Source organism: Rattus norvegicus, chromosome 4, assembly GCF_021556685.1.
Source record: "Rattus norvegicus strain SHRSP/BbbUtx chromosome 4, alternate assembly SHRSP_T2T, whole genome shotgun sequence".
NCBI classification, from domain to species: Eukaryota; Metazoa; Chordata; class Mammalia; order Rodentia; family Muridae; genus Rattus; species Rattus norvegicus.
This window is the reverse complement of record NC_141537.1, coordinates 80,435,092-80,455,259: the sequence shown is the minus strand read 5'-3', so window position 1 is coordinate 80,455,259 and position 20,168 is coordinate 80,435,092. Positions and strand designations below refer to the sequence as shown.

The 20,168-nt window shown below is 45.3% G+C and overlaps 1 protein-coding gene and 1 long non-coding RNA gene across 29 annotated transcripts in view; one reads left to right on the top strand and one right to left on the bottom strand.

Annotated features, from left to right (window-relative positions):
* Osbpl3 (oxysterol binding protein-like 3) overlaps nucleotides 1-20,168 on the top strand; it is a 176,689-nt gene that overhangs the window by 63,861 nt on the left and 92,660 nt on the right. For 4 of the 28 annotated variants that reach the window (XM_087658087.1, XM_087658076.1, XM_087658092.1 and 1 more), the window contains exon 1: nucleotides 12,867-13,262. The exons of 13 other annotated variants lie outside the window; for them this stretch is intronic. The gene's annotated coding sequence lies outside the window, so the exon portion shown is untranslated. Of the gene's footprint in view, nucleotides 1-12,866; nucleotides 13,263-16,615; nucleotides 16,837-18,149; nucleotides 18,330-20,168 lie in introns of those variants that run through there. 11 more of the 28 variants (XM_087658091.1, XM_087658080.1, XM_087658074.1 and 8 more) reach the window with 10 other exon arrangements.
* LOC147994845 (uncharacterized) lies at nucleotides 2,573-19,527 on the bottom strand. The gene is made up of 3 exons (XR_015686551.1): nucleotides 19,369-19,527; nucleotides 7,867-8,204; nucleotides 2,573-3,202 (listed from the first exon to the last, which is right to left on the bottom strand). It is a non-coding gene; the product is annotated as an uncharacterized LOC147994845 (long non-coding RNA).

The window sequence follows — 20,168 nt, the reverse complement described above, 5'->3', positions numbered from 1 at the left end:
TTGTGATCTCATTGACTCATCTCTGGTCTCCTTTTTCTGTCACACTGTGGTCCTTCTGTCGTTGTCCCTTGCTACTTGTCTGAGCAGACAGACAGAACTGGGAGCCAGCTTGCTGTGAGGAGATCGAACAGCCCACCCATGCACATAAGTTATTTCTGTACCTCGTGGATATTTTGCCAACCTATGCAGCAGTTGTAGGAACCACTTAGAGATCCAGTTATTAATTCTTTACTTACCAATTCTTTTTACTACATACCTGTATATGCAAATAAAATATCACCCGGAAAATGCCAAGTGCTTTTTTTGTTCCCTGGAGGAAGTAGAGAGGGTTTGTAGAAAGAGTAGGTAGAATTTATTGTCATATTCTCTGCCCAAAAAGTCTAAAAATAAGAACGTTGGCGATCACAGTTAGTGTTCTGAGTCATAAAATGTAAATCCCGTAAGCCTGGAGCTTAGAAAAATGCTATTCAGAAACCTCTAAAGTGCATATAAAATATATGTCTGCCTTCTGCCAATTCCCCTGCTAGCTCTTTGTTTCAGAGCTGTCTCTGAGATGTCTAGGATTCAAACTGAAGGTATGTGAGTCCCCGAAGGAGGGACCAAGATGGAGAGAATGGGGGGGACATTGTTCCCCCAAGAGTGCTCCCCTGCCCTGTGCCTCTTGGAACCCAAGACTGGTTGTGGAAAAGCTAATTGAATAACCATGTGCCCATATCTACTCAAACCCTTTAAATGCCCAACTAAGAAAAAGCAATGGTCATGCCCTGTTTCCACACTGCTTTGTGTGAAATGGTAGCTGTCTTATCAACACTGCCCTGTGGCTGTGAATAGCTCACTATAGGCTGCCTCCATTCTGAATACCAAGAAGGCAATTGTTAAAGGGCTGCGAGATGGCTCTAGGTCTAAGAGCACTTGCTATATAAGCATGCAGGCCTGGTTTTGAATCTCCAGTGTCCACATGAAAATCAGGCCTGGTCCTACACATGCCTGTGACCCTAGTATCGGGGGAGGGAAAGCAAGGGCAAGTTTCAGTGAAAATGAAAAAAACCCAATTACAAGGGAATAAAGCAGGGATCAATAGTGGAGAGTTCCTGATGTTCCCTTCTGGCTTCCATATATGTGCGTCCCATTCACCTGTACACAGAAGGGCACACATTCAAGATAATTGGTTCCAGTTACTGCAACACAGTGTTCAAGGAGCCCACCCACTAGCCAGTTTTGCCTGTCTCCATCACAGCTCACAGCTCACACCTCTACAGAAGGCAGGCAAGGGGTTCGTTTAGTTTTTCAGGGACCATCTGAGTCGAAGCAGTGAGTGAGCTTTATCTTCTTAGCCTCAGGTAAACCATCTTGCCTCGTAAGTTATGAGAACCAAAGTATCTGTTTGCGTCATCCTTTTCCATGTCTGGAAATGGGTAAAGCAGTGGCTGTGGAAGTAGGGAAGCTAGCGGCTCTCTTAACTCTTCCAGCATTAAAGCATGAAGAAGAAAGTCCGCTCAGTCACGCTGTTTGGAAAACCCTCCTCACTTCCTGTTCTCGTTGCTAATACAGACCAACGACTCTGTTTGCTACAGCTAGAGAAAGAAACAGGCGATGAAGTGCGCCAGCCAGAGCAGGAAACACCAGCTGCATTTTAAGCCCCTAGAAGCTGAGACTGTTCCTGGAGGATTTTCCCCTTGGCTTAGCCTGGGAGAACAGCTAGCCTTATTTGTGCTCTCTTGTAACCTATCGGGCCTGCTCACTGGCCATTGAAAGGAAGATGGATTTTGCCATTGAGTGAGAAGGACAGCAAGGCCATAGAGATGCTTCATTCCGTATTGGGGTGTTTAGGCTGGAGTTGGGGGTGTTGCTTCTGTTCTAGAAAAGACACCAGTCTGTCTGCCTTACAGCAAGTAGAAATGATCCTCAATGCTCCAAAGATTGGACAATAAGTAACCTAGTCAGGTATGCACATCCATGTCAGCTCAAAACCTCCTGGCCTGCACTTCACGGGCTCCCGGGATGTGCCAGAGGGCTCACAGAGAGGAGTAGCTGGCTGAGGCTCAGTGAAGACCATAGCAGAAGGGTTTCTGTCTCAGTAGCGGTTCCTTTCTCCAGTGCTGTACATGCAATGGGATTTAAAAATAAAATCCAAACCCCTCCCGTGTGTGCGTATGCGAGCCTGTGTGCCACACACAGAAACAGAAGAGGGTGCTCACAGTGGGAGGAGAGAAGTGAGCAGGGCACAGTCATTCCAGGACAGGAGTGTGAGCAGCTCCGGGTTTCCAGAGCTCTAGAGCGTGTGGCCCTCTCGGGCCTCCTGACCACAATCAGGTTGTCGAGCGGCTCCTTTGGGCCTCAGGAAAGCTGATCAGCTTGAAGATAATTGACATTAACAAACATTTGAAAATGAAACAGCTCCCCAGAAAATGAACTGTTACCTGGCAGAGAATAAACTTGGCCTCTAGGGCCAGCCTGGGCTACATGAGACCCAAGTATCACTCAGTGGTAGCATGTGTGTTTGGCAAGCCTGAGGCCCTGGACTCACACTCCAGCACCCTTATCCCCCATAAAAAGCACGTAAGGGATAAATTTTTTCAGCCTTCATTTTATTTTTACATATTTGGGCATAGAATCTTGAATAAGCTTGTTGTTGAAATACTGAAATCTACACATGCTGAAAATCCAGACAATAAGAAAGGGGAGAAATGGAGTGTAGCCTCTTTCCATGTCTTCGGATGTTTTCTTGTGTTCATTTTTCCTGCCGTGTGTTGCTCCAGTTTGCTTCCCGCTACTGTGATAAACACCATCACCAAATACAACTTGGGGTGATTTTTGCTCAACTCACTCTTGAAGATCATAGATAGTCTCTCAGGGAAGCAGAGGTAGCTCCTGAAGCAGGGACCGCTCACTGGCCCCTTCCTCATGGCTTGCTTCCCATGGCTTGCACATCTTTCTCCTTTATACCCCCTAGGATCAGTTGTCCTGGTGAGGCACCACCCACAATGTCCTGGGTGCTTGCACATCAATCATTAATTAAAAAAAAATGCTTCATAGGTTTGCCTACAGGCTAATCTGATGGAGACATTTTCTCATTTGATGTTTTCTCTTCTCAGAAGACTCGAGTTTGTGTTGAGTTGACAAACAAAACAAAACAAAACCCAAAAAAACCAACTAAGCAGCAAATGTGATTTTTTTCTCATAGGTCCACGCAGTCGAAGCACTGAGAAAGGGAAATGGGAAAAATAGGACATGAGGCAGTTTTATTTAATGTCCTGTTCTCAGCCACAAACATTTATTTTAGAGGCTTCATTATTTGCTGGATGAATTGATGTAGTCTGGTCTTTGTTTAACTTGTTGCTGCCTCTGCTCGTGGAATCGTGAATGCACTCTTTCTCCTATTACAAACATGGAGCCAAAGGTAAGACCATGTTTATAAACTCTTGCTGTTGATGGCCCAGCAGGTTCCCCAGTTATTCTGCCAATCTGCCCTGCTCCTATCCTTCTCTTCGCTGGGCATTGCTGTTTAAAACTGCTTTTCTGAAGGAGATCAGCTATGGGAGGATTCTGACTGGGATTATTCAGTGGCAGCTCAGAAGCAGCGTGAGTGTGTGTGTGTGTGTGTGTGTGTGTGTGTGTGTGTGTGTGTGTTAGTGTTATGTGTCACTCTGGCCACCTGGAGGCAGAAAGACTCCCCCTCCCACCAAACCACTCACATACCCTTGGCTGTCTGTCTGTCTGTCTTCTCTCTCTCTCTCTCTCTCTCTCTCTCTCTCTCTCTCTCTCACACACACACACACACACACACACACACACACACACACACACCCAACTCTGACTGGTTCGTTGGGTGGCTCATCTCTCTTCTTTTCACTTTGTTCCTCTCAGTGTGCCTCCCTCTCTGCCACTGTCCCTTCCCTACTTTCTCCACACTTGGGTTGTAATAACTACCCCTCAGGTTCCTATGGTTATCTACATTAGGCAATCATCAGAGCCTGACTAGGTCCCCGTGTCCAGCTCTCAGAACCTGAGAAAGAAGATCTAGTCAACTCAGGGGCTGCCTGTGTCCTGGGGCCACCTAGACAGTAAAGGTGTGGAGAGAGTGGGAGAGGTTAGGTAGGGGAGAGGCTAGGAGCCTAGGAGAGAAGCCTGTCCTGGGCACCATGGACTGGGGCAGCTTCCTGCCCTGCCAGGAGAGCTCAGGGGCATCTGGATCATCCAGTCACCTCCACCATGAATGGGATGCCTCTTGTTTCTAGGTGAGGACAGTTTGCTTAGTCTTTCCCATTTCCCATGCTGCTTCACATGAGGAAGGGGTTCCACTTCAGGGTCTCCATCATTCGTTTTTCTCTGTTACCTCCATGGTTTTTTCCTTTGGTGTTAGTTTCAAGTGTGGTTTTAGAATCCACAAGCCCTGCGGTTCTCCTGGGGTGGGTGGTCTATTCCTTTTGCTCCAAGGGTGGGATAGAGGACAGGGGTGGATAGAAAATCCTTGACCTGGAAACTGAAGCCAGGCTGGGGAATTAGGAACAAACATTGGGGTTGGCAGAAAGGCTGTGAGTCAGAAGCAGGTGCTCCGGCTGAGAGCATGCCAGACTGCGGTCGGTCAGTCAGGGCAGAACTGGTGGCTCACTGCATGTGAAGGAATAGGAGGTGAGGGAGAGCCTGTCATGGCTGCCAAGCACTCCTCAACCTTCACTTGGAGTCAGAGAGGATGCATTTTAATTCCTGTGTGTTTATGGAAATAAACCCCCAAAGTTCACAGCATCCCCTAAAAATATGTTCCCGCCCATCCTGGTTACTTAGCCATGTGATCTCCTGCTTAAGGAATTGATCTCTGGTTGAGAAAATCAGGGCCCCAGGAGGCAGATAAATAAGCTCGCACTGTAGAACCCCAGAGTAGAACCTCACCCCGTTGCCTTCATTGATTCAGAAAGCCCCACCCTTCCCATTGTGGGCGGCACCAGCTTGTAGTGGTGGAGATTAAAAAAGGATGTATCAGGAAGATCAGTCTCCCTATCTCCTGCTGGTCTCTCCCGCTCTCCTGCGTGGCCATCTTCCTTTTCTGAGTTAACCCCTGTTAGTCATTTTGTCACAGGAATGAGGAGAGTAACTAAGACACTCAGGTCTAGACACTGCTGACAAAGTACTGAACAAACACCACATCACAAGTTTGAGAAATCTAGCCCTTTGACCTTTTGTGTGAACGTAAAAATCCCATAATGCTAATTCATGTTTCTTTTCATTGGGAAATAGGCTGACCTTAGAACTATGTGGCGGTAGCATAAAGCCTTGCAGGTGAAGGTCCCCTGTGGAGGTTTTCTTGTGGCTCTAGCATGCAGTGTGTCCCACACTTCTCCCTCCAGCCTAGAGTTCCTGGGTCCAGACAGGGTGTGAGTTCTTTCTGTCTCCTGAACCTGTGGCCAGAATGCTGCCACTTCTGAGCATTGTGGAGTTGAACCTGAAGGTGGTTTTTTTTTCCTTCTTCTAAAAGAGGTGTCACCGTTTCACTGTTTGAAGTACATTTTCAACCACTGCTCAGGTCTGCCTTGGCCTGGGCACATGACCGGAAGCCATCGGACATCTGTGAAAAACTGGGCTATAAAAAAGTCGTTTCAAACAATTGGTTCTCGGGGTTGGGGATTTAGCTCAGTGGTAGAGCGCTTGTCTAGCAAGCACAAGGCCCTGGGTTTGGTCCTCAGCCCCGAAAAAAAAAAAAGAAAAGAAAAAAAAAAGAAACAAAAAACCCAATTGGTTCTCGAAAGTTGGAATTACATGCGCATGCTCTATTTGTCTTGGGCTTTGGACTGAAGATGATGGAACCCCAGAGCTCATTGTGTATTTTGTGACCGGGGAAGGGTCGGTCTGTGCGGATCTGTGCGGATCTGTGTAACGTGTGTGCCTGTTTTAACCTGGGTGGGATTTCTGAGAATGTGAGCTGTAACTCCACTTTCCTCCCTTTCCATGTTAGATCCCATCACTGCTAAATATAAAGGAGTGTACAGATCCGAGATCAGCCAGTTGTTTGCAGAGTGGGAGGGCCATTTTAGCATCTCTTCCAAATCTGGCTTAGTCATTCTGTAAGGGTTTAATTGGGCCCCTGAGGCGTGCAAGGAGGCCTGCAGAGACCTCAGCGGGTGCCCCTCCTAAGACAGAAGAAAGTCTTTGACATCATGGAAACCCCAAGTTTCTCTGTGTGACTGTCGAGCCGCTTCTCAAGAGCAGGCTGGAGGGTCTCAGGAAGACAGTTCTGATTGGTGATCGTGTGGGCGTTGAGGTTGGTTTGACCTTGTTGCTCTTTCGCTCTTGCTTCCCACAGACTCCCAGATGGGACAGATTTATTGGGCTTTGTATGAACTGATGGGAGGTCACAGGCTTCTGTGCTGATTTTAAGTTCATTCTTTTTTAAGTTAAGCATGCTCTTTCAAAATAATGTTGGTAGGTTTGGTTTTGTTTTTTAAAAAACAAAAAAGACTTTCTTGGGGGCTGGAGAGATGGCTCAGGGGTTAAGAGCACTGACTGCTCTTCCAGAGGTCCTGAGTTCAATTCCCAGCAACCACATGGTGGCTCACAACCATCTGTAATGAGATCTGATGCCCTCTTCTGATATGTTTGAAGATAGCTACAGTGTACTTATAATAAATAAATAAATCTTAAAAAAAAACAAACCTTCTGGAAGCTCCCAAGGGATGTTAGCAACATATACTTTCTATATGGGGGTGCTATGAATTATGATGCTATGAATGTTCTTGCATAAGTAGACATGTTTCCATGTGACTGGGGATGGGTCTAGGAGTAGAACTGCAGGATCATGTGTAACTCCATTTTCAATATTCTGATGGGCTGTCATGTCAGACTACTATCCAAAGAATACAATTCTACGAGTATATTTGAACGGTTCCCATTTTTCCATAACACTTACTTCTGTTCAATACTAAAATGTATGTTATAGCCCCTTTACAGAGCAGCTGTATATAAGATATAAGACACTATATTTCGTGGGTTTTGAATTATATTCCTTACGGCAATAGCATTGAACATTTATGTATGTGTCTAGCAGCCATTTTTGTATCTTCTGTAATTGTCTGTTTTTAAAAAGTTGCCCCAATACTATTGAGTTGTAAACATGGTTTACATTAATATATTCTGGAAACCAGAGCTCTATCAAACACATGAGCTACAGTGCCCCCATTCTTGGGTTTAGATTCATCTTTTGATGTTATCTTTTGAAAAATTAACATCTTTAATTTTGATGAAATCTAATTTATTTTCTCCCCGTGTGGTGTTGCTAGTACTTAGGTGTCCTACGGAAGAAAACTTCACCTCGTATGTGGTGGTTTGACTAAAAATGGTCCCCATAGGCTCATGTATTTAGCCACCAGGGAGTGGCACTATTTGAAAATATTAAAAGAATTAGGAGGCGTGGCCTTGTCAGAGAAAGCCTGTCATTGGGGGTAGGCTTTGAGGTTTCAAAAGCCTATGCCAAGGTTAGAGTCTCTCCATTTGTGGATCAGAAAGTAACCCTCAGCTACTGCTCCAGAGCCTGCCTGCCTGCCCTCATGCTCCCCACCATGATGATAATGAACTAAACCTCCAGAACTGTAGGCAAGCCCCCAGTTAAGTGCTTTCTTTCATAAGAGTTGCTTTGGCCACAGTGTCTCCACACAGCATTAGTGACTAAGACATCATTCAAGGTCAGGAAGCTCTTACCCTTCCAGCTCTTGGTTTTAAGTCTTTGCTTCATTTTTGAGTTAATTTTTTTATATATTATTTAAATTTTTACTTCTTTTGACTTCATCCTTATGCCTGCAGATTTTACATCATCCAGCTATCATTTGTTGAATTGTCTTGGTATTTTTTGTTAAATTAACAAACATGGATACATACGCACGTGGACGCTCTCATCTCTTGCCCTGTGTTCCTCTAGGCCATCAAAAGGGCCACTGTCAGATGTGAGCCTCTGCCTTGCACTTCCACAGCTATTCATAATAACAAACCTCTGTTCTTCATAATAAAGAAATAGTCGGACCATAAGTACGATGGCTGGTCAGTCTTGCCGATCCAGCCATACAGTCTTACGTCAACACACAGTGCTGGCTCCTGCAGCTGTGTAGTAACTTCAGAATCAGAACTGTGAGTCCTTTCCGGTTGGGAAGGATTACTTTTTTGATGTGATGTCAATGCCTGCTCTTCCGTACCACACGCTTTGAGGCTTACTTCTGTCCCTGTGAGGCAGATTGGAAACGTTACTTTGAAGTGATCGTGAATTCACTTTCAAGTCAGACCTCATTATTTTGTAAACGGTATGGATGTAGATGGAGTTGGAGATATTATAAGAGTTTGAGATGCCCCAACATATAACAAAGACACATGCTCCACGATGTTCATAGCAGCCTTATTTATAATAGCCAGAAGCTGGAAAGAACCCAGATGCCCTTCAACAGAGGAATGGATACAGAAAATGTGGTACATCTACACAATGGAGTACTACTCAGCTATCAAAAACAGTGACTTTATGAAATTCATAGGCAAATGGATGGAACTGGAAAATGTCATCCTGAGTGAGGTAACCCAATCACAGAAAAACACACATGGTATGCACTCATTGATAAGTGGCTATTAGCCTAAATGCTCGAATTACCCTAGATGCCTAGAACAAATGAAACTCAAGACGGATGACCAAAATGCGAATGCTTCACTCCTTCTTTAAAAGGGGAATAGAATACCCTTGGCAGGGAATAAGGAGGCAAAGTTTAGAACAGAGACAGAAGGAACACCCATTCAGAGCCTGCCCCACCTGTGGCCCATACATATACAGCCACCAAACTAGATAAGATGGATGAAGCAAAGAAGTGCAAGCCGACAGGGACCGGATGTAGATCTCTCCTGAGAGACACAGCCAGAATACAGCAAATACATAGACGAATGCCATCATTAAACCACTGAACTGAGAACGGGACCCCCGTTGAAAGAATCTTAGTAAGGACTGAAAGAGCTTGAAGGGACTCGAGACCCCATAAGAACAACAATGCCAACCAACCAGAGCTTCCAGGGACTAAGCCACTACCTAAAGACTATCCATGGACTGACCCTGGACTCTGACCTCATAGGTAGCAATGAATAGCCTAGTAAGAGCACCAGTGGAAGGGGAAGCCCTTGGTCCTGCCAAGGCTGGACCCACACTGAACGTGATTGTTGCGGGGAGGGCGGTAATGGGGGAAGGATGGGGAGGGGAACACCCATAGAGAAGGGGATGGGGAGGGGTTGGGGGATGTTGGCCTGGAAACCAGGAAGGGGAATAACAATCGAAATGTAAATAAGAAATACCCAAGTTAATAAAGATGGAAAAGAAAAAAAGAATTCTGCAGTAAAAAAAAAAAAAGTTCGACCATTGAGTCCTTAACCTTAAAGTGAAAGTACAGATCAAAGGATAAACCTGGCAACTAAAGATACCATGAGGGCACCCAGCATGGTGCCCAGACACAAACCCTGCACCGCTGCCTCTTCTCTCCCCTTCTCCTAGGTAAGCCTTACTTGTGCCTTGTTAAATGGCTCTTAATTCTTGCTTAAGTGTCAATCTTTTTTGTGGAGAAGCTGATTTCTCCAAGGTCATTCTATGGCTCTGTCTTGGGGAATCATGGACATGTCCTTCGAGGTAGTTTCAGTTTGTCACTGCCTGTCTGGAACTGAGTACATAAGTTACTTCTCCCATTCGTGTCATGAAATGCCTGACAAAGGTCACTTAAAGAAAGGTGGAGTTATTTTGGCTCATTGTTTGAGGGAACAGTCCATCATGGCAGAGGGGGAATGATGGCAGGAACACAGGGCAGCCCATGCCAGTCACATCACATTTTCAGTCAGGAAGCAGATAGAGAAACATGCTAGCACTCCACATTTCCCTCTTATTTAGTCTGGGGTAAAGAATGGGGCTACTCATGAGGATAGGTCTTCCCAGCTCAGTTAAATCTCTCTGGAAACACCCAGGTTGGCATGTCCAGGGCTTTGTCTGTGGCAGTGGCTCTAAATCCTGCTGAGCTGACAACAGGGTTGATTATCACACCAAGCTTGACCCATAACAAGTGCTCATTCAGTGAACGCTTGTTAAGTGAATCCCAGGAGTTGATCATACCATCCTATCTGCTTCAGAATATAATGTTGCATGCTTGCACGTGTTCTTATAATGCTGAATGCTTGCATGTGTTCTAAGTAACCCCTCTATCATTCATACAAATATTTAAGTACAAGGATCTTTTTCACAAGGTTTGATGGGATGATTTTCCATATGACTTACATGTTTAGCTTTGTTAAGTGGCATAACTTTCAGCTAATGATATACGTATAACACTCAGATATGTCCTTTTTGGGACAGCTAGAAAGGATTGGTTCTCAGCAATAAACTTTAAGCTACAAAGGGAAAGGGGGAGCAGGGAAATTGAGTAGGGACAAAGATGTGAGAGAGAAGATGCTCAAGGAGGATGGGGCCACAGGGAAGCATGTCCCCATCCCCAAATATAGCCGATAGACTATGCAATAGTCATGGCTTTCCTTGATTCTCCATACCTCCAAACTCTAGCCATGAAACTATGAACAAAGGTCACCCCAGAGTTATTACTGGCTGAGGTGAGCCTGACTCATGACCAAAGAATGGTGCCTAGGCTTGCTGAGCCATTATATCTGTCACGGGCAAACCACCTACCTAAAGAGACCAAGTTGTTTTTGGACTCAGGATAATTGCATTCAAAAGCTAGACAGGGCTGTCAGGTTGAAGGCATGTTGAGAAATGGGTGCTACCTCAAAGAGTGGATTGTGTTATCAAATAGCTCAGGAATGACTTCATCCTAGGTGGCAGTTTGGGTTTTGTGATTGTTGTTGTAATTGCCGTTTCTCCCGTAGGTTTCTGAGAGCCTTTAGTGTGCCAAGATGGGTTCCACAGTGTTTTCAAGAGGGCAGGTAAAAGCAGCAGCCCCAGAGGGTGCCATTGGGGTCTTGTTTACTGACTCAACCCAAAGCCCCTCAGTACTGGTAATTAGCAGGATATGCTCCCTTGCCCAAAACTAATCAGTCCTGGGAGTTAGCAGTTTAAATAATCATGATGCAGAGTAAGAACCTTGCTTTTGAGTAAGAAGTCAGGGTTCTTGTTTGGGGGCTCTTGTTTTTAGACTGGGTTATTTGTGATGATACGTTTTATTGAAGTTGTGTCTACTGTCCCACTTAAGAGCTTAGGACTTGTAACCAAACTGATCTAACTCTGTATAAGTACACAGCATTTGTAAAACACTCTAATTTCCGGGCTATAAATACTTGGTTTTATTTTAGTTTTGTTTTTGTGTTTTGAGACATGGTATCACTCTGTAGCCCAGAGTCTGGTGTTCCCTATACAGCCTAGAATGGACATACACTCACAGCAATCCTCCTGCTTCCTCCTCCTGAGTGCTGGGATTATGGACATGTGCCATGACACCTAGATTTGCTGTTGGTCTTGGGAAGCCTGTTCTGTTTGGTGACTTCAGTGTGGTGCATTTGAAAGTTAGGTTTCTGCTACATCTGCCTGATACTCCTGAAGACCTCAGGGGGGCAGAGCAACCAGGGGTGGAGTTGCACGCAGGGAAAGTAAACCGACGCCATCTTCTGTGGAATAGAATAACATGGTCAACCAGTGATGGTGTGGGTGACAGAGAAACTTGATATGACCGGATGTATCCTGCAGTCCTACCAAAGAGAAAACCATGTCTAGGTCAAGTGTAGGAACACGCAGACTACTCTGTAAACTTGAGAAGTTCTCTTCCTTCCCCAACCTTACCCACACCCACACTCTTCCAACTTCTTTTTTTTTTTTTTTTTTTCCGGAGCTGGGGACCGAACCCAGGGCCTTGCGCTTGCTAGGCAAGTGCTCTACCACTGAGCTAAATCCCCAACCCATCTTCCAACTTCTAATAGAAGTTATTTACTTAACTAGATGTGATGGTTTGACTAGGAGTGGCCCCCATAGATTCATGTGTGCGACTGCTTGGCCCATAGGAAATGGCACTATTAGGTATGGCCCTGTTGGAGTAGGTGTGGCCTTGTTGGATGAAGTGTGTCACTGTGGAGGCAGGCTTTGAGGTTGCATATGCTCGAGCTAGGCCTGAAGGGGCACACAGTCTCCTTTTGCTGCCTGAGGATCAAGATATAGAGCTCTCAGCTTCATCTCCAGCGCCACGCCAGCCTGCATGCTGCCCTGCCTCCCACCATGATGATAACGGACTGAACCTCTGAACCTGAAAGCCCCAATTAACTCTTTATAAGAGTTGCTGTGGTCATAATGTCTCTCCACAGCAGTAGAAACCGTAACTAAGACATACAAAGGCTAGTCTTGGTTGTCAACTTGATTGTATCTGCGATGAACTGCAATCCAGAAATAGAGGGCACGTTTATGACGCACATTTTGAGGCAGGAAGACAGCATGCCTTTGATCCAAGTCTGAAGGCTAGATGATATATATTAAATCTGGATCTTGGGTTAGGAAGATACCTTTAATTGGGTCACACCTTTTACTAGAAGCCTATATAAGGACCACAGCAGAAGAAGGTTCAGTTCTTTGCCTGCTTACCCTCATCTTTCCAGCACATTCTTCTGTCCCTGGTGTTGGAGCCTACTTTGGGATTCCAGCATATACAGAAGACCAACTGAGATACCCAGCCTTGTGGGACTGAGCAACTACTGTGAACTTTCCATTCACAGGTAGACAAAGTTGGATTAGTTGGACTGGAGCCTGTAAGTCATTCCAATAAAGTACCCATACGTAGACATATATGGAATTTATATATACACATATATTTATACATATGTAAATTATACACATACATCCCGTAAGGTCTGTGACTTTTGAGAGCCCTGACTAATACAATAGAAAAGAAGAGGAGGAAGGAGGTGGGAAGGGAGGAGGGAGGGGACGAAATGGAAATGACAACAGACAGGCATCTTAGTGGTCTGGCTGCCTCACTTCCAGTCAATCTACTAGCCTGTCGGGTGTGTGTCACCTCTGTGATGTGACATCTTTGTGGTTGGGATTCCCGGGGCAGGCAGTTGGGGCTCGTACTTTCAGTCTTGAGAGTCAGCCCCCGCTATGCTTCTTATCAGTACTCAACTGAGGTTTCTGCGTTGTTGTGTTGGATGACCGGCTACAGAAGTGATATGAGGCAGGCTTCTCCTCTTGTCACGTGGTCTGTAACGCTTCTCTAAGAACTGAGAGACAGTCAGAGTGTGAGCAAGAGACTGTCGGTGCAGCTGAGAGCACGAGGGTGGTAAGTGGAGGGTGAAGCAAGGGGGAGAGAGCAGAGGGTTTGGGGAGAAGAGGCCACACAACTCTGGAAAACGGTTTCTATTTCAGTTTTACTTCTGTGGTATGTCCTTAAGTTTGAAAGATCAACCAGAAGAAAAAGTTTAAAGGAGAAAGTAAACTATCATCCCAAATCTAAGCCAGAGGATCCTCGTGGTGAATATCTTTTGTCTACAGTATGGAGAGATGAAGAGATGTAACCCTGTAAGACTGGGTTCAGTAAAAGTCTGTATTCTAAAATGAGTCATCTTTTTATTTAACAAAGGGGAATGAATGACTGATATTATGTGAAGTAACTTTTATTATTGGACTGCCTTCTCCTGGTTCAGAAAGTATGGAAACCACCTAGCTGGTGGGAGGCTGGATGGCCACTAGTACCTCGGGATCCCTGCCGTTTTTCTCCTGTTTTTTTGGCTTGTTTTGTTTTAATGAATGCTGTTAGGATTTTAATGTCTTTCTGATGTCTGTGGCCCCAATCAATGCCTTGTTAACCAGGGCTTACTATTTTAATAAATTGATGTTTGGTGGATTTAATTTTTTGAAACCATTTTGAGGTGTGTTACTCTGAGTTTGTTTGTGAATTCTTTGTTTTTGAGGAGTGTCACTCATGTTGTGTGTTTAGTGTAGAGGGTGGAACCCACAGGTCAAGTACTCTATCTTCAGACACACCAGAAGAGGCCATCGAATCCCATTACAAGTGGTTGTGAGCCACCATGTGGTTGCTGGGAGTTGAACTCAAGACCTCTGGAAGAGCAGTCAAAGCTCTTAACTGCTGAGCCATCTCTCCAGCCCCCTATTGTTCATATTTGGACAGACAACTTTTCTACTGTCAAATTGGCTTCTAAAGACAGTTTATACTGTTATTTATAGGGGTCCTATTTTAAATGGGGATTTTTTTTAAAGACAGCGTCTCATGTGTTCCAGGTTGATATTGATCTGTCTTTGTAGCCAAGGGTGACTTTGAACTTCTGATCCTGGTGTTTCCACTTCCTGCAGAGTGTTAGGGTTGCAGACATGCATCACCATGCCTGGTATAGGCTGGAATATGTATGCAGTGGGTAGACCAAACCCAGGACATGGTGCATGGGAGCTCAGCTCTCTACTAACTGAGCTACATCACTAGTCCATTGAGTGGGAAGGCATATAAGAATCAGTAGTGGAGGGGCTGGGGATTTAGCTCAGTGGTAGAGCGCTTACCTAGGAAGCGCAAGGCCCTGGGTTCGGTCCCCAGCTCCGAAAAAAAGAACCAAAAAAAAAAAAAAAAGAATCAGTAGTGGAATATGGATTTTAGCAGTGGCTAAAATTGAATTGTAAATTAGCCATCAATTACAGATAAATCTGAATGTTGGGAAACCGGCTGTTTTCTTGGTGAATTTCTCACGCGTTTGCTGCATGGAATGATAATGCCTGGTGGGCAGCTTTATGAATGTCTAGGACTCAGTGACTGCCTGGGGGTTCTTGGCTGGCTCCTGGCCTTTCTGTCTCTCTGTTGTGAAGACTCTTGGCTGACCAGAGCCAGTGTTTGTTGCCATCAGAAGATAAAGGAAAGGAGTAAATAATTTCAGCTACCTACAAATTGGCAGCTGGTAATATCGTTTCAATGGACATCTTTTGCTGTTATCATTGTTCTGCAAGACAGGCTTTCACCTTGTATCACCAGCTATTGTGTTAATAGTGAGCAGTGTTTAGAGAGAGCATTCGTTTAAGTCCACGCCTCTTTTTCTGTAAATTTTTTGGGGGTTATTGGTACAAATCACTTGCTGCCACATGGAAAACACGTATCGTGTTTTACCTTTTCTTTCATTTTAACTACCCAGTAAAGTAAATGCTGGACCCGATTGCCTGGGTGTGAATTAACACTTGAAGAGGCAGTGTCTAGTTGGCCCTGCCTCAGTGGTACTCAGCCATTGGCTGGGTCAGAGGGAGATGAGTGTAAATGTGCAGGGGTGTCCTTGTACTCATTTGTACTAACAAAACAGGGAGAGGGGCTAAGTGACTTAGAGTGCTATGTTCTAACGCTGTCTGGAATGATTTTAAATTAAATTAAACATACAGCTAGCTTATTGCATAAGTAAGCCCCATATCCAGGGCCCCAGTGGATGGCTAGCATGTCTCCAAGGCTCCAGGGTCAGCATCACTGCTGGGGTAGTCCTGATGCACATATACAAGGCTTCCTCTTCCTTGACCCTTTGGTGTTGCCTTTGTTCTGATGAGTGGCTCTCCAGCAACTTCCTCTTTCCCTTGGTTTCAGTTGTTCCATCCAGGTGACACTATAAAACTGCTTTCCCTGTGGCCCCATTGGCACCCTCTGATTTCAGGGCACATAAAACCTTCAGGGCATCCTGGGAGGGGGGGGGGGCTAGTTCATTGCAGTGCAGGATTTACTTGATCGCCTCCAGCTAAGGCCTACATGTTTACATGATTTTACTGAAGGCTGGAATGGGCATATTGACTGTAACTCACAGTAGATTGGCTCTTCACAGGTATTTAAATGCGTCATCACTTAGAACTTCTGCTTCAGCTCTCTGCTTCCCAGTGGCACTGTGTTCTTGCTGGGAAGGACAGAATTGGGTTCTCTTCTTTGCTGTCCTCTCACTGATGTCTTAAGGCACAGTTGCCAGTTGAGAATGTGCTCACAACCTGGGATAAACTGTTGTGAAGGTATCACCAGGTAACACATGAGAGATGCTGAGATCTTGTCAACAGGTAGACATCTAAGGGACTTGTCATCCATCTCCTCATTCTGCCTAGTCTTGAATCAAGGCCACTCTCGTGGTCTATCAATCATCATCACATGCTCACTTTGATGAGCCAAGAGGTCCATGTTCTAGACTGTGTCTTCCTCACCTAAAGGACTTGTATTAGGCAAAGGTGAGGCCTGTGGTTGATGGCCAACGAGCTCTCTTCTGAGTTTGCCCCGGAAGCAGAAATCCAATGCTCCTGGTGGAAGGAGCCTGATTGTCTGTAGTGAGGAGAGTAGGTGTGGTTGCCCACTTAACTGAGCTCTGTGGTTCCATACTCTCACAATGTCTACTTTCTAGCCTAGAGGCCTGCCAGGGGTGTGGGTTAGTTAGTGTTGTATAATAAACTGGGTTAGTTAGTGTTGTGTAATAAACTTTGGCAAAGCTAACTCTCCAAACAAAATGTTTTACTTGGGCATCCATAAGACTTAGAATTGCAACCATCAACACATGTAGAGGTCAGGGTGACCTCTTGCATGTCTAGGGAACAAAGACAAGATTACAGGGTGCTACACTTTGATTGTGAAATGTCCTGCACAGGTTTATGTATTACAGTTAGTCCCTAGCCAATGTCACCACTTTGTAAAGTTGTGGAACTTTTAAGAGGTGGGGCCTAGCTGAAGTAGGTCAGTTGGGCTTGGGCCGTGAGAGTTATAGCTGATCCCGACTTCCTCTTTGATGCTCGCTGGGCTGAGTCTCTTGAGATGTGAGCAGGCAAGCAGTCTCAGACTCCCACCACTATGGACCCAGCCTTGAGCTTCGTGCCTTCCCTGCTTTGATGGACTGTACTCTCAAACTGTAAGTCAGAATAAACCCTTCTCTCTTTAGGTTGCTTCTTTCTGGTGTTTAGCCCAGCAATAGGGAAAGTAAGAATTCTAGGAGTCTTATTAGGGACAGATCAATCTGAGTATAGTAGTTTGTTTCAAAGGAACCTCATATGTATTTTCCAAGCCTGAGGATCTGGTGAGCTCAGTCTAACGGTAACAAGCATTATATAAAGCATGTTTTAAGGTCATAATGACAGTTCATTACCAACTGCTGAGAAAACAAGGGCCTTTTTGGAAGACTGATTTCATTATATAGCCCAGACTGGTCTCAGCCTCCCAAATGCTGGGATTATAGGCATGCACCAACATGACCAGCAAAAACTTAGTCTTCAGATAAAGCCAAGGATGGTGGCATATATAGACCTGTAACCTAACATGTGGGTGGCAGAAGGATTATTGGTTCAAGGCCAGCCTGGTTAGGTACATAATGAGACTCTACTTTAAGCAAAACATACTCCTATTCTGTGTTGGGTTGGGGAAGCAGGGCAGTTCCTGCAACAGTTGTTGGTAACTCGTTTTATCCATGTCCCGTTAGTACTGTTTTATGTGGATATGTGTGTTCAGTTCCCACAGGTTGGCAAGCTACAAGAGTGACCAAGTTAACTTAGCCCCCAGTTCTACAGGTGGCAGGACTCTGAGAAGGGCTGCGTTCTGCCCTGTTCCGTGTCAGCTTGTTCTGTAGGTAGACTTGGAGCTGTGATCATTTGAAGACTTGTTCATTCATACATGGTCATGTGTGTATGCTGAATGTGATGCTGACATGATCTGGGCCTTTGTATTGGCTACCCTGAACATGGTGGTTGGAATTGGCAGCATGCCCCATGGTCTCATGCTTTTCCTGCTCAGTCCTTAGCTTGAGGTATGAAGGGTGAAGTTCCTTTAGGAGTTGTGGTCTGGAAGTAAGTAGGATGTGGAAAGTAGGCCTTGAGTGTGACAGCCATTCACTTCCTGTCCTTATGGCTCTGTGTGTTATGGGCAGTAGCTTCTGCCACTGTTCTTTCCCACTGTGATAGGTTGAAATCTACAGACATCATGGAGCCAAATCAATGTTGTACCCATTTAGTCCCCCGCCCTACTCTAACAGTAGATACTTGATAACAAAGAGTGAACAAAACTAATACAGTGACTAAGTTGAAGGGTGAGTGGCTTGGTCTGAGATGGCAGCTGTGTGGCCATTCCTAACATCGTCCTGGAAGTCAGGGGCCTCGCATGAGGGAGGTGACATTTCCCCGACATCATCACGTGGGAGGCAGAAGGATTGTAGGGTCAAGGCCGGTCTGGATTACATAATGAAGTTACCTCAAACAAAGCCAAACCAACAGTGTGTTTTGGTTGCCATGCGAACAGCTCACCGGTTACCAAGCCCCTGCATCGGTGGTTATAGACGTTTGAGACAAAGCGAAAAGGGAGTAAGAGAGTCCTGCGTCCTGCAGAAGTCCTGCATACTTCACTGTAGTGGACACAGTGAGTAACAGTGGCATAGCCTACCCTGGAAACAGAGGTGCTTCTGGAGTTTTCGTAACGTTTTGGCTCTTAGCTGCCAAAATCCACGCCAGGTTTTTCTTTTGCTTTGTTCTGCCTTTTCCTTCTATTTCTACTTCTCTTCCCCTCCTTTCCCAGCTTGAATACTTTAAAGCGAACTCCTTCTTCACAGCCATCCTTCTGTGAAGTGTAAAACTTGCTATGTGGCTTTTTTCCCCCCACCACCTACATTCAGAAAAGTTGCGTTTCCCTCACAAGGTATTGCTCAATATTGCCGAGGTAACCTCGGAACAATGCGTCCATAGTGGGACTCAGGAGCTTCGTTTTACAGAGCTTGCTTCGAGCTTAGGTCTCAGTTAGGTGGCTGACAAACCTGAGGTGTATATATCTGATACACGACTCACTGGAGTGTCTAGTTTCTTGCCTGAGCGCTTGGTTAATGTATTTATAGGGGGTCTGTCATTGAGGGTTTTTTTTTTTTAACTTTTCAAAAAAGATACATGCATTTCTATTGGAGAAGTTTTTTAAAAATGCATTTGCATTCTATGTAGTGACTCCGTTGATAGTCTTTTAAGTTAAATAATAAAAAATGGAACATGCAGTTGCCAGTTGTTAAAACTTTGTCCTGTTTCCCCCAAGCATTCATCAGTTAAGGGATGGCAAGGCCACCCATGGACAGAGTTCAAACCACTAGGTGCTATTTTAGGTTATGGGTGGTGCTCTCTCTCCTTACCCTTCAACTGCTAAGTCACTTCCCGCTTTGCATTTTAATGTGCTATAAATTAGATGCCACAGCATAGGTCTGGTGTTAGGTGCACAAGTGAAATTAAACACCCTGAGAGGAGAAGGGAGCTCTACGTAAACCTATCTGTCTTTGTGGAAGACAAAGTAGCCTGTAGCCAACTCCTTGAAAACCCCAGGAACATCTAGGAAGCTTGTCAAGCTCCTTTTGCCCTTGGCCCCGGAGGATCTGGAGGAATTAGTATCAAGTAGGGTCAGGCGTGGGGGTTTTGTAGCTTACCGTGGTGACCCTGTTCTGAAGCCAAGATTGAGAAATGTCCCAGGAAGAAGCTGCCATCTTGGTCCAGCTCCCTTCTTTGCAGGGCACTTTTTTTTTTTTTCTGTTTAGCTAGGCCCCGCCCCATCTTCTAGACTCTACCCAGCACACCTGCCCTCAGCCCCAAGTCTGCTTTCTTTCATTCACTTTCTTCATCAGAGCGGTTCCATCCTGGGATTGAGCTTGTTATGGGCTGAGACCAGCAGCGTCCACAGAGCCGGTGCTTTCCAGATGCACAATCATGGAACGTCCCCCAGCGTGGTTGCTCTTTTTCTACCTGTCTGTCTTTCACTGTGACACTCATTATTAGTCCATGTTGCCTCATAAGTGTCTTTGTTTATGTGTGTCTGTTATGTGTCTCTGTATGTGCAGGAGCACGTAAGGATCGGAGTCTTGTGTTGAGTATCTTCCTAAAGCACTCCACACCACTGTCTTGAGACAAAGTCTCTCACTAAACTTGGAGTTCACAAGACCCAGAGATCCTTCTGTCCACCTTCCCAATGCTTGGCTTACAGATGTGTGGTGCTATGCCAAATTCTTAACATGGGTGCTGGGGACCAAGCTAAAATGTATTCCTGCCAGGTCGGCTTTACCTACTTTGGTCTCTCTCCAATTCTTGTTTTTGTTTTTTGAGATAGTCTCACTGGGAAGCCCAGAATGGCGTCTAGATACCTTCCAGAGAGCTGAGCTTACAGGCCATGCCATCCCACCCAACTTCATACGTTTCCTTTGAGATATGGAGAATAAGTCATAACAACCAACAT